Below are 26,645 nucleotides of genomic sequence, written 5' to 3'. Positions count from 1 at the left end.
AGGCTAGGGCTATGTTCATAGATAGTTGGGTGGTTGGGGTGAATGTATATGGAAGGAGGCCTAGAAGGTTGATTGTAAGAAGTATGATTATTAGGGATGTAAATATTATGGCTCATTTGTGGCCATTTTTGTTGAGTGGGACTATTAGTTGTTTTGTGATTAGGTGAAGGAGTCATGTTTGGATAGTAGAAAGGCGGTTGTTGATTCATCGGTTGTTTGGGGACGGGAATAGTAGGGCTGGGAAGAGTAGGGATAGTAGGATTAAGGGGATGCCAAATAGATTGGGGCTGGAAAATTGGTCAAAGAAGCTTAGGTTCATGGTCAGGATCATGGTGTGGGTTTGGTAGTGAGGGAGGTCTTATTTGATGGGGGGTTGGTTGTGGTGAAGGCTAGTAGTTTTGGTTGGATGAGGAGTGCTAGGGTTAATCAGGTTATAATTATGATTGAAAATCATGGTGCGGGGTTAAGCTGTGGCATATCATTAAGGAGGGGGAAGTCCCTCTTTGGCTAGCTTAAAAGGCTAGTGCTGTTGCATAGCTTCTTAATGATTAGGATGATGATAGAAGGGACGATCAGGCCTCGAAATGTGGGAGTGGGGTTGATTCTACTACAATGGGTATGTAGCTGTGATTAGCCCCGCAAATTTCTGAGCATTGTCCGTAAAAAATCCCAGGCCGGGTGGTAATGAATGAAGTTTGGTTTAGTCGGCCTGGGATTGCGTCTGTTTTAACTCCGAGCGTTGGGACTGCTCAGGAGTGGAGTACGTCTCCTGCAGTAATGATCACGCGGATGGGGGATTCTATTGGGATAACTACGCGGTGGTCAACTTCTAGCAGTCGGAAGTGGCCGTTGGGTAAGTCTGGGGTGGGCACTATGTAGGAGTCGAATGATAGGTCTTTGAAGTCTGTGTATTCGTAGCTTCAGTATCATTGGTGGTCGATGGCTTTTAGGGTGAGGTCTGGTTCATCGATTTTGTCCATTATGTAGAGGATTTGTAGGGATGGGAGGGCGAGGAGTACCAGGACGATAGCAGGTAGGATTGTCCAGATCAGCTCTACTTCTTGGGCGTCTACAGCATTGGACGAGAGTTTTTCTGTTAGTATGTGGGCTAAAAGGTAGAGAACTAGGCTGCAGATAGCTAGGGCAACGATTAGGGCGTGGTCGTGGAATTCAACGAGTTCTTCTATGATGGGTGATGAGGCGTCTTGGAATCCTAGTTGGGAGTGGTTGGCCACATGAGATGTACAGGATTTTTACCTGTGATTTAGTCTTGACAAGGCTATGTAATTGGTTTACTAACGTCTCATAAGAAAGAAGCATGAGCGGTTAATGCAGTTGGCTTGAAACCAGCATGTGAGGGTTCGATTCCTTCCTTTCTTGTACTTGGACGAAGGCCGGTTCCTCGAAAGTATGGTATGGGGGAGGGCAGCCGTGGATTCATTCAACGTTTGTGGTAGTTAGTTCTGGTTGTAGGACTTTTCGTTTGGCCGGAAAGGCTTCTCAGATGATGAATATTAGTATGATTACGGCTACTATTGAGATTAGGGAGCCGATGGAGGAAATGGTGTTTCATAGTGTGTAGGAATCGGGATAGTCCGAGTATCGTCGGGGTATTCCTGCTAGGCCTAGGAAGTGCTGGGGGAAGAACGTTAGGTTTACTCCTGTAAATATTACCCCGAAGTGGGCTTTTGCTCATGTTTGGTGTAGGGTAAACCCAGTGAGTAGTGGGAATCAGTGAGTAAATCCTGCTAGAGGCCATCCTAGTATAGGTAGAAGGTAAGTAAGGCCAATTTGGGGCTGTAAACTAGGATGATGGCGATTCAGCCTAAGTGGGAGATGGACGAGAAGGCTAGGATTTTGCGTGTTTGTGTTTGGTTCAGTCCTATTCAGCCTCCTAGTGCTGTTGAGGCTAGGGCCATGGCGGTGAGTAGAGCTGGGTCGAGGGATTTGGATGTTAGTAGGAGCAGGGTTAGTGGGGGGAATTTTATGAGGGTCGAGAGTAGCAGGGCTGTTATTAGTGGCGATCCTTGTAGTACTTCTGGGAATCAGAAGTGAAATGGCACTAGGCCCAGTTTAATAGCGATTGCTGCTGTCAGTAGTAGACAGGAGGTTGGGTGGTTTATTTGTGTGATGTCTCATTGGCCGGTGACTCAGGCATTGGTTATGCTAGAGAATAGGACCAGGGCGGAAGCAGCTGCTTGGGTTAGGAAGTATTTCGTTGCGGCTTCTACTGCTCGTGGGTGGTGGGATTTGGCAATTAGGGGAATGATGGCTAGTGCGTTGATCTCCAGTCCTGTCCAGGCCAGAACTCAGTGGTTGCTGGAAATTGTGATTGTGGTGCCCAAGATGAGGCTGAAGGTTATGATTGGGGTCGCGTAAGGGTTCATTAGTAGAGGAGGGGGTTAAACCATCATTTTCGGGGTATGGGCCCGATAGCTTGATTAGCTGACTCTACTAGAAAATAATATAAGGGAAGTATGGAGAATTTTGATTTCTCTTGTGTGGGTTCAATTCCTACTTTTCTAAGGTCAACAGGAAATGAGAGGGCTGTTATACCTCTATGTTCACTTTATCATAGTGACCCTTTGTAGTTCAGGCACATTTCCTTATGTAAGGAGGTAGGCCTGCATAGCAGATAGGTATGCTGATGTGTCAGAGGCACAGAGCTAGTGTGAGGGGTAGGAAGTTTTTTCATAGTAGGTGCATTAGTTGGTCATATCGGAATCGTGGGTATGAAGCTCGGACCCATAAGAAACCAGAAGATAGTAGGAGGACTTTTGTGGCTAGGATGACGGGGAATAGTTCTGTGGGTGGCCCTAGGGCGCTTGGGTTTAGGAATATGATGGCTGTAAGTGTATTTATTAGCATAATGTTCGCATATTCAGCTAGGAAGAATAAGGCGAAGGGTCCTGCGGCGTATTCAACGTTAAACCCTGAGACTAGCTCAGATTCACCCTCTGTGAGGTCAAAAGGAGCTCGGTTTGTCTCTGCTAGGGTGGATACGTATCATATTATTGCTAGGGGTCATGAGGAGAAAATGAAGTATAGAGGCTCCTGTGCGACGGCAAAGGAGCTGAGTGTGTAGCTTCCGCTTAGTATGATTATTGATAGCAGGATTATGGCCAGTGTCACTTCGTATGAAATGGTCTGTGCTACTGCCCGTAGGGCTCCGATTAGTGCGTATTTTGAGTTCGAGGCTCAGCCTGATCATAGGACTGAGTAGACGGCTAGGCTTGACATGGCTATTAGGAAGAGAACTCCGAGGTTTAGATCTGCTAGGGGAAATGGGAGTGGTAGTGGTGCTCAAGTGGTGAGGGCTAGGACAAGGGCTAGTATTGGTATCAGAATGAATAGAAGTGGGGAAGAGGTAGAGGGTCGGATGGGCTCTTTGGTAAATAGTTTCAGTCCGTCCGCAAATGGTTGAAGTAGGCCAAAAGGCCCGACAACGTTAGGGCCTTTGCGGGATTGTATGTAGCTTAGGATTTTCCGTTCTACTAGGGTTAGGAAGGCTACGGCAATCAGGATTGGGATGATGTATAGGAGGGATATAATGAGGCAGCTTAGTGTTGTTATTTGAATCATGGGTGAAGCTAGGGAGAGGATTTGAACCTCTGGGGAAAGGGCTTAAGCCTTCTGCACTTGCCGGGCTCTGCCACTCTAGCTGGTCCTTTTCTAGGATTGAAAGTGGTGGGGGAAGGCCCTCTTCACGGTTTAGTTGGTTTCACTGCTTAGAGGGGGGGGGCGTGCTTGTGGTATTGGCCCCACTTTCCCGGTCCTTTCGTACTGGGGAGAGTGTGTCATAGATAGAAACCGACCTGGATTGCTCCGGTCTGAACTCAGATCACGTAGGACTGTTAATCGTTGAACAAACGAACCCTTAATAGCGGCTGCACCATTAGGATGTCCTGATCCAACATCGAGGTCGTAAACCCCCCTGTCGATATGGGCTCTTGAGGGGGATTGCGCTGTTATCCCTGGGGTAGCTTGGTCCATTAATCAATTATATTGGGTCTGGTCACTGTTAGCACTTTGAGGGGTAGCTCTAGGTAAAGAGGTATGGTCTTGTTTTTGGAGGATTTGTTCTCCTCCAAGGTCGCCCCAACCGAAAAATATCGACCAGGCTCTGCGATGGTAGTGGCCCCAGTGGGGTTGATTGAGGATTCGCGGTGGTCGTTGATTTTTAAGTTCCACAGGGTCTTCTCGTCTTATGTTCACATCCCCGCTTTTGCACGGGGAGATCAATTTCACTGATTATCTGTGAGAGACAGTTAAGACCTCGTTTAGCCATTCATACAAGTCTCGATTTATGGGACAATTGATTGCGCTACCTTTGCACGGTTAGGATACCGCGGCCGTTAAACCTAAGTCACCGGGCAGGCATCACCTTCAATACTTGTTTAATTTGCTGAAGGCTATGTTTTTGGTAAACAGTCGGGCCTTATTAATTTGCCGAGTTCCTTTCACAGATTTTAATCGCTCTTATAGGCGCTCCTGAGTCGGGTTAACAGGGTTAGTTAATACGTGGTCTTGTAGGGGTTTTTGTATCTGTCTAGGTCTGTTAATAATGTTTCTATGTAAGCTTGCGCCGTTAGAGGGGTGTGGCCCTGAGTTACTTATTTTAGCATTAATTCTCCTATATTCATAGGTTGACCTGTTTGTGATAAGGGAATCATCTTATTTTGGTATTTTTAGGTGGTGGAGCTTTGACGCACTCTTTTTTGATGGCTGCTTTAGGGCCCACGGTAGGATCAGTAGTAAGAATTATCCGCTAGTCGAGGTTGTGTCCTTTTTTAATGGAGCTGTCCCTCCATTAAATAGCTCTTAATCATCTCATTAGGGTTCAGGATGTCCGGTAGGGAGGATTAAGGGGGAACTTAGATTCGTTTCACAGGTAACCAGCTATCACCCAGCTCGGTTGGCTTTTCACCTCTACTGACAAGTCATCCCACTCTTTTGCAACAGAGACGGGTTCGCTCTCTTTAACTGCTTGAAAGTAGCTCGCTTGGGTTTCGGGGGGGCAAACTTTAGTTCACTTTGCTTGGTTGTTCTCGCTAAACCATGATGCAAAAGGTACAAGGGTTGATCTTTGCTGTCTGTCGCTTTGATTGTTTCACTGCTATTTCATCTTTCCCTTACGGTACTGGGGTCTCTATCGCGTCTAAGTGTCTTTTCTATCGCCTATACTAAGACTGTAAAATGCTTTAGTTTAATTAGTTTAGTAAATTCTTTAGTTTTGGTGTACTATTTGTGTGGTTGAGCTAGAGGGGGGGCTTCAAGACGATCCGGTCTAGTAGATATCTTTCAGGTGTAAGCTGAGTGCTTTGGTGTTATAGCTACGTCTTGATATTCTAAGTACACCTTCCGGTACACTTACCTTGTTACGACTTACCTCATCTTCAGCGTATTTATGGTATTAGTTATGTGGGATGTGGCTTTTGAGGAGGGTGACGGGCGGTATGTACGTGCCCCAGGGCCGGCTTAAAGTAGGCTCTATTGTCCCACTTTACTGCTAAATCCGCCTTCCAGAAGTGGTTTCACGCTTCTTTCCGTGTGCCCTATGAATAGGGAATGTAGCCCATTTCTTCCACTCCATAGGCTATACCTTGACCTGTCTTATTAGCGGGGTGCTATTGTGTCCACTGTTGTGCTCTCATTCGAGGTGGGCTGGCGACGGCGGTATGTAGGCTGTGTTGGCAAGGGGTGGTTGGGTTAATCGGGGATTATCGATTGTAGAACAGGCTCCTCTAGGTGGGTTTGGGGCACCGCCAAGTCCTTAGAGTTTTAAGCGTTTGTGCTCGTAGTTCTCTGGCGGATACTTCGGTAAAGTAAGTATCAAGATTTAGGGCCAGGCATAGTGGGGTATCTAATCCCAGTTTGGGCCCTGGCTTTCGTGGGTTTAAATCAGTCGTTAGTTCCTAAGATCATCTTAATGGTGTGTTTAGGTGCATCTTGGGCTTATGACAGCTCAGTTGCATTTTGATCTTAGTTAGCTAGGATAGGCATTTTACCACTCTTTACGCCGTGTCAATAGGACGGTTGATTTGGGTTTCTTGTATGACCGCGGTGGCTGGCACAAGATTTACCAACCCTTGAAGTTAGGCTGTTGCTATAACTAAGTCAAGTTTGCACTCATTGCTTAATGTTAATTACTGCTGAATACCCGTGGGGGCGTGGCTTAGCGAGGCGTCTTGGGCTACTACTTGGGTGTGCCTGATACCCGCTCCTCAAGGCCTGTATGGGGGTAGGTGGTCGAGGGCGTTTACACTGGGGCGCGGATACTTGCATGTATATATTTAGCAAAAACCAACCGTAAGGTTAGGACTAAGTCTTTTGTCCGCAGGCATGTTTTATGCCATCTTGGCAACTTCAGTGCCATGCTTTGTGTTAAGCTATGTGGACGGGGGTGTGGTTAGCTGATAGTTGAGTGGTGAGTGAGAGTGAAGTATATGAAATTATTGCTTGTGTTTACTATTTTTAGTACTGGAGTTTCTCTAAGTCCTAGGACTAGGAGGAAATGGTGTTTCATAGTGTGTAGGCGTCGGGATAGTCCGAGTATCGTCGGGGTATTCCTGCTAGGCCTAGGAAGTGCTGGGGGAAGAACGTTAGGTTTACTCCTGTAAATATTACCCCGAAGTGGGCTTTTGCTCATGTTTGGTGTAGGGTAAACCCAGTGAGTAGTGGGAATCAGTGAGTAAATCCTGCTAGAATGGCAAAGACGGCGCCTATGGATAGGACGTAGTGGAAGTGGGCAACTACGTAGTACGTGTCGTGCAGGGCGATGTCTAGGGAAGAGTTTGCAAGAACGATTCCTGTTAATCCTCCGATGGTAAATAGGAAGATAAATCCTAGAGCTCATAGTATTGGGGGGGGTCTCATTTGATTGTTCCTCCGTGCAGGGTGGCTAGTCAGCTAAATACTTTGATTCCGGTAGGGATGGCAATGATTATAGTGGCTGATGTAAAGTAGGCTCGGGTATCAACGTCTATTCCTACTGTAAACATGTGGTGAGCTCAGACGATGAATCCTAGGAAGCCGATGGATAGTATGGCTCAGACTATTCCCATGTAGCCGAAGGGCTCCTTTTTGCCTGAGTAGTACGTGACTACGTGTGAGATGATTCCGAACCCCGGTAGGATCAGAATATAGACTTCTGGGTGTCCGAAGAATCAGAATAGGTGTTGGTACAGGATTGGGTCTCCTCCTCCAGCGGGGTCGAAGAATGTGGTGTTTAGGTTTCGATCAGTTAGTAATATTGTAATACCGGCGGCGAGTACGGGGAGTGATAGAAGGAGTAGGATGGCGGTAATTAGTACGGATCAGACAAATAGTGGGGTTTGGTATTGTGAGAGTGCGGGGGGTTTTATGTTGATGGCTGTGGTGATAAAGTTGATGGCCCCAAGGATGGAGGAGATACCGGCTAAGTGGAGTGAGAAGATAGCCAGGTCTACTGAAGCTCCGGCGTGGGCAAGGTCACCTGCTAGGGGAGGGTAGACAGTTCAGCCTGTGCCGGCGCCAGCTTCTACAGTGGATGAGGCTAGTAGGAGGAGGAATGATGGGGGGAGGAGTCAAAAGTTTATGTTGTTTATTCGCGGGAATGCTATGTCGGGGGCACCGATTATGAGGGGGACTAATCAGTTGCCGAATCCTCCGATCATGATGGGTATGACTATAAAGAAGCTTATTACAAAGGCGTGAGCGGTAACGATTACATTGTAAATTTGGTCGTCGCCTAGGAGAGTTCCTGGTTGTCCTAGTTCTGCGCGGATTAATAGGCTGAGTGCGGTGCCGACTATTCCTGCTCATGCCCCGAAGATGAGGTACAGGGTGCCAATATCCTTATGGTTAGTGGAAAATAGTCATCGGTTGATGAAGGTGACGGGTAAGATGGCTGAGTGTTGAAGCGTTAGGCTGTAGTCCTTTTTACAGAGGTTTAATTCCTCTTCTTATCGGCTCTGTAGTGAAATTCATGTTGAGTTGCAAGCTCATCGATGCGCACTAGGGTGCGTCAGGGTCTTTGTAGGCAGAAGCCAATTGGTTTAGGCATTTAGCTGTTAACTAGAGTTTTGTGGGATCGAAGCCCATCTGTCTAGGGAGGCTTTAGCTTAATTAAAGCGTCTGACTTGCATTCAGAAGATACAGGTTAATATTCTGTAAGTCTTAATGTGCAGAAACTAAGAGGGTTTAACTCTTATTTAAGGCTTTGAAGGCCTTCGGTTTGGGGTGTTATCCTAAGTTTCTAGACAATGGCATGTATTATTGGGGACAGGGGAAGTAAGAGGATTGATAGTGAGGCAAGGACCGCAGTAGGTGTGCTTGGGGCTTTGCTAGTGTATCATTGTTTTATGTGGTTAGAGGAGTTGGGGGGAAGGGTAATTGTTGAGTGGTATGCGAGGCGTAGGTAGAAGAAGAGGCTGAGCAGTGATAGCATGGCAATTGCCATGGCTGCTGGTGTTATTTCCTGTTTAGTTAGTTCTTGGATGATAAGTCACTTTGGTATAAAGCCTGTTAATGGGGGGAGGCCTGCTAGGGATAAAAGTACTAGTATTAGGGTGGCGTTTAGCACTGGGGTTTTTGTTCATGAGGTTGTGATCATGGATAGGTTAAGGGCTTTGATTTTGTTAAGGGCTAGGAATACGGCTGATGTTATGATTGTGTATAGGTAGAAGGTAAGTAAGGCCAATTTGGGGCTGTAAACTAGGATGATGGCGATTCAGCCTAAGTGGGAGATGGACGAGAAGGCTAGGATTTTGCGTGTTTGTGTTTGGTTCAGTCCTATTCAGCCTCCTAGTGCTGTTGAGGCTAGGGCCATGGCGGTGAGTAGAGCTGGGTCGAGGGATTTGGATGTTAGTAGGAGCAGGGTTAGTGGGGGGAATTTTATGAGGGTCGAGAGTAGCAGGGCTGTTATTAGTGGCGATCCTTGTAGTACTTCTGGGAATCAGAAGTGAAATGGCACTAGGCCCAGTTTAATAGCGATTGCTGCTGTCAGTAGTAGACAGGAGGTTGGGTGGTTTATTTGTGTGATGTCTCATTGGCCGGTGACTCAGGCATTGGTTATGCTAGAGAATAGGACCAGGGCGGAAGCAGCTGCTTGGGTTAGGAAGTATTTCGTTGCGGCTTCTACTGCTCGTGGGTGGTGGGATTTGGCAATTAGGGGAATGATGGCTAGTGTGTTGATCTCCAGTCCTGTCCAGGCCAGAACTCAGTGGTTGCTGGAAATTGTGATTGTGGTGCCCAAGATGAGGCTGAAGGTTATGATTGGGGTCGCGTAAGGGTTCATTAGTAGAGGAGGGGGTTAAACCATCATTTTCGGGGTATGGGCCCGATAGCTTGATTAGCTGACTCTACTAGAAAATAATATAAGGGAAGTATGGAGAATTTTGATTTCTCTTGTGTGGGTTCAATTCCTACTTTTCTAAGGTCAACAGGAAATGAGAGGGCTGTTATACCTCTATGTTCACTTTATCATAGTGACCCTTTGTAGTTCAGGCACATTTCCTTATGTAAGGAGGTAGGCCTGCATAGCAGATAGGTATGCTGATGTGTCAGAGGCACAGAGCTAGTGTGAGGGGTAGGAAGTTTTTTCATAGTAGGTGCATTAGTTGGTCATATCGGAATCGTGGGTATGAAGCTCGGACCCATAAGAAACCAGAAGATAGTAGGAGGACTTTTGTGGCTAGGATGACGGGGAATAGTTCTGTGGGTGGCCCTAGGGCGCTTGGGTTTAGGAATATGATGGCTGTAAGTGTATTTATTAGCATAATGTTCGCATATTCAGCTAGGAAGAATAAGGCGAAGGGTCCTGCGGCGTATTCAACGTTAAACCCTGAGACTAGCTCAGATTCACCCTCTGTGAGGTCAAAAGGAGCTCGGTTTGTCTCTGCTAGGGTGGATACGTATCATATTATTGCTAGGGGTCATGAGGAGAAAATGAAGTATAGAGGCTCCTGTGCGACGGCAAAGGAGCTGAGTGTGTAGCTTCCGCTTAGTATGATTATTGATAGCAGGATTATGGCCAGTGTCACTTCGTATGAAATGGTCTGTGCTACTGCCCGTAGGGCTCCGATTAGTGCGTATTTTGAGTTCGAGGCTCAGCCTGATCATAGGACTGAGTAGACGGCTAGGCTTGACATGGCTATTAGGAAGAGAACTCCGAGGTTTAGATCTGCTAGGGGAAATGGGAGTGGTAGTGGTGCTCAAGTGGTGAGGGCTAGGACAAGGGCTAGTATTGGTATCAGAATGAATAGAAGTGGGGAAGAGGTAGAGGGTCGGATGGGCTCTTTGGTAAATAGTTTCAGTCCGTCCGCAAATGGTTGAAGTAGGCCAAAAGGCCCGACAACGTTAGGGCCTTTGCGGGATTGTATGTAGCTTAGGATTTTCCGTTCTACTAGGGTTAGGAAGGCTACGGCAATCAGGATTGGGATGATGTATAGGAGGGATATAACGAGGCAGCTTAGTGTTGTTATTTGAATCATGGGTGAAGCTAGGGAGAGGATTTGAACCTCTGGGGAAAGGGCTTAAGCCTTCTGCACTTGCCGGGCTCTGCCACTCTAGCTGGTCCTTTTCTAGGATTGAAAGTGGTGGGGGAAGGCCCTCTTCACGGTTTAGTTGGTTTCACTGCTTAGAGGGGGGGGGCGTGCTTGTGGTATTGGCCCCACTTTCCCGGTCCTTTCGTACTGGGGAGAGTGTGTCATAGATAGAAACCGACCTGGATTGCTCCGGTCTGAACTCAGATCACGTAGGACTGTTAATCGTTGAACAAACGAACCCTTAATAGCGGCTGCACCATTAGGATGTCCTGATCCAACATCGAGGTCGTAAACCCCCCTGTCGATATGGGCTCTTGAGGGGGATTGCGCTGTTATCCCTGGGGTAGCTTGGTCCATTAATCAATTATATTGGGTCTGGTCACTGTTAGCACTTTGAGGGGTAGCTCTAGGTAAAGAGGTATGGTCTTGTTTTTGGAGGATTTGTTCTCCTCCAAGGTCGCCCCAACCGAAAAATATCGACCAGGCTCTGCGATGGTAGTGGCCCCAGTGGGGTTGATTGAGGATTCGCGGTGGTCGTTGATTTTTAAGTTCCACAGGGTCTTCTCGTCTTATGTTCACATCCCCGCTTTTGCACGGGGAGATCAATTTCACTGATTATCTGTGAGAGACAGTTAAGACCTCGTTTAGCCATTCATACAAGTCTCGATTTATGGGACAATTGATTGCGCTACCTTTGCACGGTTAGGATACCGCGGCCGTTAAACCTAAGTCACCGGGCAGGCATCACCTTCAATACTTGTTTAATTTGCTGAAGGCTATGTTTTTGGTAAACAGTCGGGCCTTATTAATTTGCCGAGTTCCTTTCACAGATTTTAATCGCTCTTATAGGCGCTCCTGAGTCGGGTTAACAGGGTTAGTTAATACGTGGTCTTGTAGGGGTTTTTGTATCTGTCTAGGTCTGTTAATAATGTTTCTATGTAAGCTTGCGCCGTTAGAGGGGTGTGGCCCTGAGTTACTTATTTTAGCATTAATTCTCCTATATTCATAGGTTGACCTGTTTGTGATAAGGGAATCATCTTATTTTGGTATTTTTAGGTGGTGGAGCTTTGACGCACTCTTTTTTGATGGCTGCTTTAGGGCCCACGGTAGGATCAGTAGTAAGAATTATCCGCTAGTCGAGGTTGTGTCCTTTTTTAATGGAGCTGTCCCTCCATTAAATAGCTCTTAATCATCTCATTAGGGTTCAGGATGTCCGGTAGGGAGGATTAAGGGGGAACTTAGATTCGTTTCACAGGTAACCAGCTATCACCCAGCTCGGTTGGCTTTTCACCTCTACTGACAAGTCATCCCACTCTTTTGCAACAGAGACGGGTTCGCTCTCTTTAACTGCTTGAAAGTAGCTCGCTTGGGTTTCGGGGGGGCAAACTTTAGTTCACTTTGCTTGGTTGTTCTCACTAAACCATGATGCAAAAGGTACAAGGGTTGATCTTTGCTGTCTGTCGCTTTGATTGTTTCACTGCTATTTCATCTTTCCCTTACGGTACTGGGGTCTCTATCGCGTCTAAGTGTCTTTTCTATCGCCTATACTAAGACTGTAAAATGCTTTAGTTTAATTAGTTTAGTAAATTCTTTAGTTTTGGTGTACTATTTGTGTGGTTGAGCTAGAGGGGGGGCTTCAAGACGATCCGGTCTAGTAGATATCTTTCAGGTGTAAGCTGAGTGCTTTGGTGTTATAGCTACGTCTTGATATTCTAAGTACACCTTCCGGTACACTTACCTTGTTACGACTTACCTCATCTTCAGCGTATTTATGGTATTAGTTATGTGGGATGTGGCTTTTGAGGAGGGTGACGGGCGGTATGTACGTGCCCCAGGGCCGGCTTAAAGTAGGCTCTATTGTCCCACTTTACTGCTAAATCCGCCTTCCAGAAGTGGTTTCACGCTTCTTTCCGTGTGCCCTATGAATAGGGAATGTAGCCCATTTCTTCCACTCCATAGGCTATACCTTGACCTGTCTTATTAGCGGGGTGCTATTGTGTCCACTGTTGTGCTCTCATTCGAGGTGGGCTGGCGACGGCGGTATGTAGGCTGTGTTGGCAAGGGGTGGTTGGGTTAATCGGGGATTATCGATTGTAGAACAGGCTCCTCTAGGTGGGTTTGGGGCACCGCCAAGTCCTTAGAGTTTTAAGCGTTTGTGCTCGTAGTTCTCTGGCGGATACTTCGGTAAAGTAAGTATCAAGATTTAGGGCCAGGCATAGTGGGGTATCTAATCCCAGTTTGGGCCCTGGCTTTCGTGGGTTTAAATCAGTCGTTAGTTCCTAAGATCATCTTAATGGTGTGTTTAGGTGCATCTTGGGCTTATGACAGCTCAGTTGCATTTTGATCTTAGTTAGCTAGGATAGGCATTTTACCACTCTTTACGCCGTGTCAATAGGACGGTTGATTTGGGTTTCTTGTATGACCGCGGTGGCTGGCACAAGATTTACCAACCCTTGAAGTTAGGCTGTTGCTATAACTAAGTCAAGTTTGCACTCATTGCTTAATGTTAATTACTGCTGAATACCCGTGGGGGCGTGGCTTAGCGAGGCGTCTTGGGCTACTACTTGGGTGTGCCTGATACCCGCTCCTCAAGGCCTGTATGGGGGTAGGTGGTCGAGGGCGTTTACACTGGGGCGCGGATACTTGCATGTATATATTTAGCAAAAACCAACCGTAAGGTTAGGACTAAGTCTTTTGTCCGCAGGCATGTTTTATGCCATCTTGGCAACTTCAGTGCCATGCTTTGTGTTAAGCTATGTGGACGGGGGTGTGGTTAGCTGATAGTTGAGTGGTGAGTGAGAGTGAAGTATATGAAATTATTGCTTGTGTTTACTATTTTTAGTACTGGAGTTTCTCTAATAAGTTTAAGTTATTTTGTATGTGTTTGTGTGTATATATACATCGTTCCGATGATGTCATGGAAGGGATGATTAATGGAGTTTTAGAGGTAGTTTGCTGGGATTGGGCGATGAAGGTTTATGCTACATGGTGGTTAGCGAAAGTTTACTGGTTTAGTTTGTGAAGCGCAGGGGTTGCGCTTAATGATTTGTTGTTTTGTGCTATGTCCAACGAGCATTCATCCAATAGCCCCATTTAACCCGGAGGGTGGAGGTAACATTAACTGAATGTGGTCAAAGTGCATCAGTGTCAGGATGATTCCCCATATACGCCAACCGTCTCATCGAGGGACCCTTGAAATATAGGATAGGCCGTGAGGCAGGTGTGTCCAGGCTTAGATTGTGGGACCCCCGAGATCACTGGGAATAGCCACCTGTGAGGTAACCCCGGAAAAAATAAGAGGAACCAGAGGCGCCAAAAAGCTGGAACATGCCGCGATTACGCATTGAGAAGGTGAAAGTACTCACAGATGCCACTTTGAAGGGCAAGGAGGGGTGAGTGAACCCAATGGATGGCCCTGACCGAGGAACCAGAGGCGCAAAAATGTGAGGAGGGCGAGGGGTTTAGGGGGAACGTATGGGCCTGAAGCTAGTCATACCGGACATTATGTGCAACGGGTTGCTGATTTCACGTGAGGAGTACGATTAATAAATCCGTCTGATACGAACTGCATGAGATATGTGGTGGAGAGTTGTTGTTGGAGCATGTCCTGTGAGCATTCATTAAAATGGGGTCTTGTTATGCGCTTGAGTGGAGTTGTATTGGGTGTTGTGGGGTATGGTCCTAGAACATTCATGCCGGGTGGTTTGGTAGGAGTGTGGTTAAGGGTTTAATGGCCGTGTACATGTATGGGTTTAGCACCTGCTTATAAGATAGTCCGTATATAATGTATATTACTGGTACTATAGTATGTATGTATATGGGGTATATAAATTTATGCACGAATATGCATAACCAAATACCCCCGCCTCGGGGGGGGAGGGGGGGGGGGGTTAAGCATAATGGCATAGATGGGGTAGAATTATTGGGGGCTTGCGGTTAGTTCCTGTAGTTGAGAACAATGGCGGCTTTTCGAGCCGCAGGCCTCGGGTAGTGTCCGGGCAGGAATAATGACTTATTTTATGTTTTTTTTAGGGATTTGCTTTGCGGTGGGTGTTTTGGGTGTGGCGTCGAATCCTTCGCCGTATTATGGGGTTGTTGGTTTGGTGTTAGCGTCTGTGGCGGGGTGCGGGTGGTTGCTGGGCCTTGGGGTTTCGTTCGTGGCTTTAGTGCTGTTTATGGTGTATTTGGGGGGTATGCTGGTGGTGTTTGTTTATTCAGTAGCTTTAGCAGCGGAGCCTTTCCCTGGGGCTTGGGGGGATTGACGGGTGATTGGATGTGCAGTAGCGTTTGTGGCAATTGTTTTTGGGGGGTTGGTGTTTGGGGGGTTTATGGGGGCTTGGAAGTTCGGGGTTTCTACTGTGAATAATGTTGGGGTGTTTGTTGTTCGGTCGGATTTTAGTGGAGTTTCCATGTTTTATTCACATGGGGCAGGGATGTTTTTAGTGGCGGGTTGGGGGCTGTTGTTGACTTTGTTTGTTGTATTGGAGCTTGTGCGGGGGTTGTCGCGGGGTGCTATTCGGGCGGTTTAGGGGTTAGGGTCAGAGAATAGTTTATTGAAAATGCCAGCTTTGGGAGCTGGAGATAAAGGTTTGAGTCCTTTTTTTCTGAGTTTGGGGTACTCTAAGAAGTGGTAAGTCTTCAATCTTTGGTTTACAAGACCAATGTTTTTATAAACTATTAGAGTATTTAGCAGTTGAGTATTTTGTTTTCTAGGGCGCTTGCGGCGGGGAGGAGAAATAGGAGGATAGTGAAGTAGGCGATTGAAGCGAGTTGGCCGATGATGATGAATGGGTGTTCGACGGGTTGGCTTCCTACTCATGTTAGGACGAGGAGGTCGGCGACTAGTACTCAGAATAGGAGCTGGGAGAGTGGTCGGAATGTTATTGCTCGTTGTTTTGATTTGTGCAGGAATGGGATTAGGAATAGGATCAGTACGGAGGCGGCCAGTGCTAATACGCCTCCTAGTTTATTTGGGATTGAACGTAGGATGGCGTAGGCGAACAGGAAGTATCATTCTGGCTTGATGTGTGGTGGGGTTACTAGCGGGTTTGCTGGGGTGAAGTTTTCTGGGTCTCCCAGGAGGTTAACCGCTCATGCTTCTTTCTTATGAGACGTTAGTAAACCAATTACATAGCCTTGTCAAGACTAAATCACAGGTAAAAATCCTGTACATCTCATGTGGCCAACCACTCCCAACTAGGATTCCAAGACGCCTCATCACCCATCATAGAAGAACTCGTTGAATTCCACGACCACGCCCTAATCGTTGCCCTAGCTATCTGCAGCCTAGTTCTCTACCTTTTAGCCCACATACTAACAGAAAAACTCTCGTCCAATGCTGTAGACGCCCAAGAAGTAGAGCTGATCTGGACAATCCTACCTGCTATCGTCCTGGTACTCCTCGCCCTCCCATCCCTACAAATCCTCTACATAATGGACAAAATCGACGAACCAGACCTCACCCTAAAAGCCATCGGCCACCAATGATACTGAAGCTACGAATACACAGACTTCAAAGACCTATCATTCGACTCCTACATAGTGCCCACCCCAGACTTACCCAACGGCCACTTCCGACTGCTAGAAGTTGACCACCGCGTAGTTATCCCAATAGAATCCCCCATCCGCGTGATCATTACTGCAGGAGACGTACTCCACTCCTGAGCAGTCCCAACGCTCGGAGTTAAAACAGACGCAATCCCAGGCCGACTAAACCAAACTTCATTCATTACCACCCGGCCTGGGATTTTTTACGGACAATGCTCAGAAATTTGCGGGGCTAATCACAGCTACATACCCATTGTAGTAGAATCAACCCCACTCCCACATTTCGAGGCCTGATCGTCCCTTCTATCATCATCCTAATCATTAAGAAGCTATGCAACAGCACTAGCCTTTTAAGCTAGCCAAAGAGGGACTTCCCCCTCCTTAATGATATGCCACAGCTTAACCCCGCACCATGATTTTCAATCATAATTATAACCTGATTAACCCTAGCACTCCTCATCCAACCAAAACTACTAGCCTTCACCACAACCAACCCCCCATCAAATAAGACCTCCCTCACTACCAAACCCACACCATGATCCTGACCATGAACCTAAGCTTCTTTGACCAATTTTCCAGCCCCAATCTATTTGGCATCCCCTTAATCCTACTATCCCTACTCTTCCCAGCCCTACTATTCCCGTCCCCAAACAACCGATGAATCAACAACCGCCTTTCTACTATCCAAACATGACTCCTTCACCTAATCACAAAACAACTAATAGTCCCACTCAACAAAAATGGCCACAAATGAGCCATAATATTTACATCCCTAATAATCATACTTCTTACAATCAACCTTCTAGGCCTCCTTCCATATACATTCACCCCAACCACCCAACTATCTATGAACATAGCCCTAGCCTTCCCACTATGGCTCGCCACACTACTAACAGGCCTACGAAACCAACCATCAGCCTCTTTAGCCCACCTATTACCCGAAGGTACCCCTACACCCCTAATCCCCGCACTAATCCTGATCGAAACAACCAGCCTACTAATCCGCCCCCTAGCCCTCGGAGTCCGCCTTACAGCCAACCTTACAGCAGGACACTTACTCATCCAACTCATCTCTACAGCTTCCATTGCATTAATACCCACCCTTCCTGCAGTATCCATCCTAACAATAATCATCCTACTACTCCTAACCATCCTAGAAGTAGCAGTAGCCATAATCCAGGCCTACGTCTTCGTGCTCCTTCTAAGCCTATACTTACAAGAAAACATCTAATGGCACACCAAGCACACTCATACCACATAGTTGACCCAAGCCCTTGACCAATCTTCGGGGCAGCCGCCGCCCTACTCACAACCTCAGGATTAATCATGTGATTCCACTACAACTCATCCATACTACTAACCCTAGGCCTCATCTCAATACTCCTAGTAATACTCCAATGATGACGAGACATTGTACGAGAAAGCACCTTCCAAGGCCATCACACTCCCACAGTCCAAAAAGGCCTACGATACGGCATAATCCTTTTCATCACATCCGAAGCATTCTTCTTCTTAGGGTTCTTCTGAGCGTTCTTCCACTCGAGCCTGGCCCCAACCCCAGAACTAGGAGGCCAATGACCCCCAACAGGAATTAAACCACTCAACCCGATAGAAGTCCCCCTACTAAACACAGCCATCCTACTAGCCTCAGGCGTTACCGTAACGTGAGCCCATCACAGCATCACAGAAGGAAACCGAAAACACGCCATCCACGCCCTAACCCTAACGATCCTCCTGGGATTCTACTTCACAGCCCTACAAGCAATAGAATACCACGAAGCCCCATTCTCAATCGCCGATAGCGTCTACGGATCTACCTTCTTCGTTGCCACTGGATTCCACGGACTCCACGTAATCATCGGATCCTCCTTCCTGACCGTCTGCCTCTTCCGACTGATCAAGTTCCACTTTACATCAGACCACCACTTCGGATTCGAGGCAGCAGCCTGATACTGACACTTCGTAGACGTCATCTGACTATTCCTCTACATAACCATCTACTGATGAGGATCTTGCTCTTCTAGTATATTAATTACAATTGACTTCCAATCTCTAGAATCTGGTATAAACCCAGAGGAGAGCAATGAACGCACTCATGTTCATATTCGCCCTATCATCAATCCTAAGCGCCGCCCTAACCGCATTAAACTTCTGACTCGCCCAAATAAACCCCGACTCAGAGAAACTCTCACCGTACGAATGTGGATTCGACCCACTTGGATCTGCTCGATTACCATTCTCAGTCCGATTCTTCCTCAGTAGCCATCCTGTTCGTCCTATTCGACCTAGAAATCGCCCTCCTACTCCCCCTGCCATGAGCCGTCCAACTCCAATCCCCCCTAATGACCCTCACCTGAACTGTAGTGATCCTCCTTCTCCTAACACTCGGACTGGCCTACGAGTGAATTCAAGGGGGCCTAGAATGAGCAGAATAACAGAAAGTTAGTCTAACCAAAAAGATAGCTGGTTTCGACCCAGCAGATTACAGCCAACCCTGTAACTTTCTTATGTCGCCCCTACATTTAAGCTTCTACTCAGCCTTCATTTTCAGCGGACTAGGACTAGCCTTCCACCGAACCCACCTAGTATCCGCCCTACTATGCCTTGAAAGCATAATATTATCGATATTCGTAGGCCTATCAATATGATCCATCGAAAACCAAGTCTCCTCATTCACCATGGTACCAATTCTCATGCTAACCTTCTCAGCGTGTGAGGCGGGCACAGGCCTGGCCATCCTAGTAGCCTCCACCCGCACACATGGCTCCGACCATCTACACAACCTAAACCTCCTGCAATGCTAAAAATCATCCTACCCACAATCATACTTCTTCCAACAGCCCTGCTGTCTCCACCAAAATTTCTATGGACTAACACCACCTTATACAGCCTCCTAATCGCTGCCCTAAGCCTACAGTGATTAATCCCAACCTACTACCCCTACAAATTTTTATCCAACTGAACAGGAATTGACCAAATCTCATCCCCCCTCCTAGTACTATCCTGCTGACTACTCCCACTCATAATCATAGCAAGCCAAAACCACCTGCAACAAGAACCCCTACAACGCAAACGAATCTTTATCTCAACCTTAGTCGCAGTCCAGCCATTCATCCTACTAGCCTTTTCCACCACAGAACTAGCACTATTTTACATCTCATTTGAAGCAACCCTCATTCCCACCCTAATCTTAATCACCCGATGGGGGAACCAACCAGAACGCCTAAGCGCTGGCATCTACCTGCTATTCTACACGCCAGTAAGCTCTCTACCCCTGCTAATCACAATCATACACCTATACGTGAAAATTGGCACCCTGCACCTGCCAACCCTACAACTAACCCACCCAACCCTATCCACCTCATGGACAGGAATACTATCAGGTCTAGCACTGCTCATAGCATTCATAGTAAAAGCCCCACTATACGGCCTACACCTCTGACTGCCAAAAGCCCACGTAGAAGCACCCATCGCAGGCTCAATACTCCTCGCCGCCCTACTACTAAAGCTAGGAGGATACGGAATTATACGAGTCACTCTATTTATGGGCCCACTGTCCAACCTCCTGCACTACCCCTTCCTAACCCTGGCCCTATGAGGCGCCCTAATGACTAGCTCAATCTGCCTACGACAGACAGACCTAAAATCACTAATCGCTTATTCATCCGTTAGCCACATAGGCCTAGTTATCGCCGCAGGAATAATCCAAACCCACTGATCATTCTCAGGGGCAATGATCCTAATAATTTCCCATGGACTAACTTCCTCCATACTATTCTGCCTAGCCAACACAAACTATGAACGTACGCACAGCCGAATTCTACTACTCACACGAGGCCTACAACCTCTCCTACCACTCATAGCTACCTGATGATTGCTGGCCAATCTAACAAACATAGCCTTACCCCCAACAACAAACCTCATAGCAGAGCTAACCATTATAATCACCTTATTCAACTGATCTGCCTTCACGATCATCCTAACAGGAATCGCAACCCTACTAACCGCCTCCTACACCTTATTCATACTACTAATGACCCAACGAGGCTCAATCCCCTCCCACATCACATCTATGCAAAACTCAACCACGCGAGAACACCTGCTCATAACACTCCACATTATCCCAATATTCCTCCTAATCCTCAAACCCGAACTGATCTCCGGAATCCCCTCATGCAAGTATAGTTTAAACCAAACATTAGACTGTGATTCTAAGAATAGAAGTTCAAACCTTCTTACCTGCTGAGGGGAGGGTTTAACCAACAAGAGCTGCTAACTCTTACATCTGAGCCTAAAACCTCAGCCCCCTTACTTTTAAAGGATAACAGCAATCCACTGGTCTTAGGAACCACCCATCTTGGTGCAAATCCAAGTAAAAGTAGTGAACCCCACACTACTAATCAACTCCCTCACACTACTCACGCTGACAATCCTCCTAACCCCAATCATCCTGCCATTTCTATTTAAAAACTTTAAAAACACCCCACAAGCCACCACCCGCGCTGTTAAAACCGCATTCCTAATTAGCCTAGCCCCTACAACCGCATTCATCTACTCGGGAGTAGAATCTGTCACCTGCCACTGGGAGTGAAAATTCATTATAAACTTTAAAATCCCCCTGAGCCTAAAAATAGACCAATACTCAATAACATTTCTTCCAATCGCCCTATTTGTAACATGATCAATCCTACAATTCGCCATATGATACATGGCCTCAGAGCCATACGTAACAAAATTTTTCACCTACCTACTGACATTCCTAGTCGCCATACTCCTCCTAACAACCGCAAACAACATATTCCTCCTATTCGTAGGCTGGGAAGGAGTACGAATCATGTCCTTCCTTCTCATCGGCTGATGACAAGGCCGAGCAGATGCCAACACCGCCGCCCTACAAGCCGTAATCTACAACCGAATCGGAGACGTCGGACTGATCCTGAGCATAGCATGACTAGCTTCAACATTCAACACCTGAGAGATCCAACAAGCCGTACACCCCCACCAAACCCCAATCCTCCCCCTCATAGGATTAATCCTCGCAGCCGCAGGAAAATCCGCCCAATTTGGACTCCACCCATGACTGCCCGCAGCAATAGAAGGCCCCACCCCAGTATCAGCCCTACTGCACTCCAGTACCATAGTAGTAGCCGGAATCTTCCTGCTCATCCGCATGCACCCCCTGCTAGCCACCAACCAGACAGCCCTAACTGCCTGCCTATGCCTAGGTGCTCTATCAACCCTATTCGCTGCCACATGCGCCCTAACCCAAAATGACATCAAAAAAATCATTGCTTTCTCAACATCCAGCCAACTAGGACTAATAATAGTCACTATCGGACTAAACCTCCCACAACTAGCCTTCCTACACATCTCAACCCATGCCTTCTTTAAAGCCATACTATTCCTATGCTCAGGGTCTATCATCCACAACCTAAACGGAGAACAAGATATCCGAAAGATAGGAGGCCTACAGAAAATACTCCCAGTCACTACTTCCTGCCTAACCATCGGAAACCTGGCGCTGATAGGAACCCCATTCCTAGCCGGATTCTACTCAAAAGACCTCATCATCGAAAGCTTAAACACATCATACCTAAATACTTGAGCCCTACTCCTAACCCTTATAGCCACAGCATTCACCGCAACCTACAGCATCCGCATAACCATCCTAGTCCAAGCTGGACAAACCCGAATCCCCCCAATAGTATCAATAAACGAAAACAACCCACTAATCACCGCCCCCCTAACCCGACTCGCCCTAGGCAGCATTACAGCAGGAATAATCATTACCTCTTTCATCACACCAACCAAAACCCCCCCAATAACCATACCCCTTATCACCAAAACCGCTGCCATCCTCATAACAATCCTAGGAATCATCCTAGCCCTAGAACTATCGAACATAACACACACCCTCACTCACCCCAAACCAAACCCCCTCATAAACTTCTCCTCTGCATTAGGGTACTTCAACCCCCTAGTACACCGATTCTTCTCCAAAAACCTACTAGAAAAGGGACAAAACATTGCCCTACACTTGATCGACCTCTCCTGACTCAAAAAAATAGGGCCAGAGGGCCTTGCTGAACTACAAGTAGCCGCAAGCAAAGCCGCAACCTCAATACACACAGGGCTAATTAAGGCCTACCTAGGATCCTTCGCCCTCTCCATCCTGGTAATAATCCTAATAACACACAGACTCACTAATGGCCCCTAACATCCGCAAATCCCATCCCCTACTAAAAATAATCAACAACTCCCTAATCGACCTACCCGCCCCCTCCAACATCTCTGCCTGATGAAACTTCGGCTCCCTTCTAGCCATCTGCTTAGCCACACAAATCCTAACAGGCCTGCTACTAGCCATACACTACACCGCAGACACTTCACTCGCCTTCTCCTCAGTAGCTCACACATGCCGAGACGTCCAGTACGGATGGCTCATCCGCAACCTCCACGCCAACGGTGCTTCGCTCTTCTTTATCTGCATCTACTTACACATCGGACGAGGCCTCTACTACGGCTCCTACCTATACAAAGAAACCTGAAACACAGGAGTAATCCTCCTACTCACCCTAATAGCAACTGCCTTCGTAGGGTATGTCCTACCATGAGGACAAATGTCATTCTGAGGGGCCACCGTAATCACCAACCTATTCTCAGCCATCCCGTATGTCCTGGTTCCAGTTAGGACAGAGTTAAGTAGCTCATAGTAGCTGGTAGGGTGCTATGTTTTGGATTAGGATGAGAAGAGCGCTGATAACATGCTGATGTTTTAATTGTTGCAGAGCAGTGTTTACACAAGGCCAAGGACTTTTCGGCTTCTTGCTCTGTCCTGCCAGCGAGCAGGCTGGGGGTGCAGCAGGAGCTGGGAGGGGACAGACCCAGGACAGCTGACCCAAACTGGCCAAAGGGGTATTCCATACCATCTGACGTCATGCTAAACAATATATAGGGGTGGCTGGCCGGGGTGGGGGGGGCCGGCTGCTCGGGAATAGGCTGGGCATCGGTCAGCGGGTGGTGAGCAATTGCATTGTGCATCACTTGTTTTCTTACACATTATTATTGTTAATACTATTACCATTATCACTATTATTATTATTATTGTTATTATTATTTTCCTGTCTTAATAAACTGTCTTTATCTCAACTCACAGGCTTCACTTTCCCGTTTCTCTCCCCCATCCCAGAGAGGGAGGGGGGAGGGTGAGCGAACGGCTGTGTGGTGTTTAGCTGCCAGCCGGGTTAAACCACAACACCGTACATTGGGCAAACTCTAGTAGAATGAGCCTGAGGAGGATTCTCAGTAGACAATCCAACCTTAACCCGATTCTTCGCCATCCACTTCCTACTGCCCTTCCTAATTGCAGGAATCACCCTAGTCCACCTAACCTTCCTACACGAATCAGGCTCAAATAACCCACTAGGAATCGTATCAGACTGCGACAAAATCCCATTCCACCCATACTTCTCCATTAAAGACAGCTTAAGGCTTACCCTAATAATCACCCCTCTAATAGCACTAGCCCTATTTTCACCGAACCTCCTGGTTCTTGGAATCCTAGTTGGGAGTGGTTGGCCACATGAGATGTACAGGATTTTTAGCTGTGATTTAGTCTTGACAAGGCTATGTAATTGGTTTACTAACATCTCATAAGAAAGAAGCATGAGCGGTTAATGCAGTTGGCTTGAAACCCATCCCCAGTGGTGCCAGTGCACTCTCTGAACTCACTGAAGTGCATCCCCAGTGGTGCCAGTGCACTCTCTGCACTCACTGCACTGCATCCCCAGTGGTGCCAGTGCGCTCTCTGGAGTCACAGCACTGCATCCCCAGTGGTGCCAGTGCACTCGCTGGACTCACTGCACTGCATCACCAGTGGTGCCAGTGTACTCTCTGGACTCACTGCACTGCATCCCCAGTGGTGCCAGTGCACTCTCTGGACTCACTGCACTACATACCCAGTGGTGCCATTGCACTCTCTGGACTCACTGTACTGCATCATCGTTGGTGCCAGTGCACTCTCTGGACTCACTACACTGCATCCCCAGTGGTGCCAGTGCACTCTCTGGACTCACTGCACTGCAGACACAGTGGTGCCAGTGCACTCACTGGACTCACTGTACTGCATCACCAGTGCTGCCAGTGCACTCTCTGGACTCACTGCACTGCATCCCCAGTGGTTCCAGTGCATTCACTGGACTCACTGTACTGCATCACCAGTGGTGCCAGTGCACTCTCTGGACTCACTGCACTGCATCCCCAGTGGTGCCAGTGAGCTCTCTGGACTCACTGCACTGCATCCCCAGTGGTGCCAGTGTACTAACAGGATTCACTGCACTGCATCCCCAGTGGTGCTAGTGCACTCTCTGGACTCACTGCAGTGCATCCCCAGTGGTGCCAGTGCACTCTCTGGACTCACTGCACTGCATCCCCAGTGGTGCCAGTGCACTCTCTGGACTCACTGTACTGCATCCCCACTGGTGCCAGTGCACTATGTGGACTCACTGTACTGCATCCCCAGTGGTGCCAGTGCACTCTCTGGACTCACTGCAGTGCATCCCCAGTGGTGCCAGTGCACTCTCTGGACTCACTGTACTGCATCACCAGTGGTGCCAGTGCACTCTCTGGACTCACTGCAGTGCATCCCCAGTGGTGCCAGTGCACTCTCTGGACTCACTGCAGTGCATCCCCAGTGGCGCCAGTGCACTCTCTGGACTCACTGCACTGCATCCCCAGTGGTGCCAGTGCACTCTCTGCACTCACTGCACTGCATTCCCAGTGGTGCCAGTGAAGTCTCTGGACTCACTGCACTGCATCCCCAGTGGTGCCAGTGCACTCTCTGGACTCACTGCACTGCATCCCCACTGCTGCCAGTGCACTCTCTGGACTCACTGCACTGCATCCCCAGTGGTGCCAGTGCACTCTCTCGAGTCACTGCACTACATCCCCAGTAGTGCCAGTGCACTTCACTGGACTCACTGTACTGCATCATCGGTGGTGCCAGTGCACTCTCTGGACTCACTGCAGTGCATCCCCAGTGGTGCCAGTGTACTCTCTGGACTCACTGCACTGCAGGCCCAGTGGTACCAGTGCACTCACTGGACTCACTGTACTGCATCACCAGTGGTGCCAGTGCACTCTCTGGACTCACTGCACTGCATCCCCAGTGGTTCCAGTGCATTCACTGGACTCACTGTACTGCATCTCCAGTGGTGCCAGTGCACTCTCTGGACTCACTGCACTGCATCCCCAGTGGTGCCAGTGAGCTCTCTGGACTCACTGCACTGCATCCCCAGTGGTGCCAGTGTACTCACAGGATTCACTGCACTGCACCCCCAGTGGTGCTAGTGCAGTCTCTGGACTCACTGCACTGCATCCCCAGTGGTGCCAGTGCACTCTCTGGACTCACTGAAGTGCATTCTCAGTGGTGCCAGTGCACTCTCTGGGCTCACTGAAGTGCATCCCCAGTGGTGCCAGTACACTCACTGGACTCACTGCACTGCATCACCAGTGGTGCCAGTGCACTCTCTGGACTCACTGCAGTGCATCCCCAGTGGTGCCAGTGCACTCTCTGGACTCACTGCACTGCATGCCCAGTGGTGCCAGTGCACTCTCTGGACTCACTGTACTGCATACCCACTGGTGCCAGTGCACTCTGTGGACTCACTGTACTGCATCCCCAGTGGTGACAGTGCACTCTCTGGACTCACTGCAGTGCATCCCCAGTGGTGCCAGTGCACTCTCTGGACTCACTGCACTGCATGTCCAGTGGTGCCAGTGCACTCTCTGGACTCACTGTACTGCATCCCCACTGGTGCCAGTGCACTATGTGGACTCACTGTACTGCATCCCCAGTGGTGACAGTGCACTCTCTGGACTAACTGCAGTGCATCCCCAGTGGTGCCAGTGCACTCTCTGGACTCACTGCAGTGCATCCCCAGTGGTGCCAGTGCACTCTCTGGTCTCACTGCAGTGCATCCCCAGTGGTGCCAGTGCAGTCTCTGGACTCACTGCACTGCTTCACCAGTGGTGCCAGTGCACTGTCTGGACTCACTGCACTGCATCCCCAGTGGTGTCAGTGCACTCTCTGGACTCACTGTACTGCACCCCCAGTGGTGCCAGTGCACTCACTGGACTGACTGCACTGCATCCCCAGTGGTGCCAGTGCGCTCTCTGGAGTCACAGCACTGCATCCCCAGTGGTGCCAGTGCACTCACTGGACTCACTGCACTGCATCACAGGTGGTGCCAGTGCACTCTCTGGACTCACTGCAGTGAATCCCCGGTGGTGCCAGTGTACTCTCTGCAGTCACTGCACTGCATCCCCAGTGTTGCCAGTGCACTCACTGGACTGCATCCCCAGTGGTGCCAGTGCACTCTCTGGACTCACTGCACTGCATCCCCAGTGGTGCCAGTGTACTCTCTGGACTCACTGCAGTGCATCCCCAGTGGTGCCAGAGCACTCTCTGGACTCACTGCACTGCATCCCCAGTGGTGCCACTGCACTCTCTGGACTCACTGCACTGCATCCCCAGTGGTGTCAGTGCACTCTCTGGACTCACTGAAGTGCATA

The 26,645-nt window shown here is 48.3% G+C and overlaps 3 long non-coding RNA genes across 3 annotated transcripts in view; 2 read left to right on the top strand and 1 right to left on the bottom strand.

The window, feature by feature from the left end:
* LOC310901950 overlaps positions 1–26,645 on the bottom strand; it is a 306,235-nt gene that overhangs the window by 155,630 nt on the left and 123,960 nt on the right. The gene's annotated exons all lie outside the window — the stretch shown is intronic.
* Positions 963–26,645, top strand: part of LOC310901951 — a 126,281-nt gene continuing 100,598 nt past the window's right edge. Inside the window, exon 1 of the long non-coding RNA XR_014586330.1 lies at positions 963–13,985. This is a non-coding gene — a long non-coding RNA (uncharacterized lncRNA). The remainder of the gene's footprint in view (positions 13,986–26,645) is intronic.
* The window catches only part of LOC310901952, a 76,682-nt gene continuing 64,499 nt past the window's right edge, over positions 14,463–26,645 (top strand). Inside the window, exon 1 of the long non-coding RNA XR_014586331.1 lies at positions 14,463–15,608. This is a non-coding gene — a long non-coding RNA (uncharacterized lncRNA). The remainder of the gene's footprint in view (positions 15,609–26,645) is intronic.

The sequence above is a fragment of the Anser anser genome, assembly GCF_964211835.1.
Source record: "Anser anser genome assembly, chromosome: 6".
NCBI lineage: Eukaryota > Metazoa > Chordata > Aves > Anseriformes > Anatidae > Anser > Anser anser.
The sequence above is the reverse complement of the archived record's forward strand: the minus strand, read 5'-3'. Positions and strand labels throughout refer to the sequence as shown.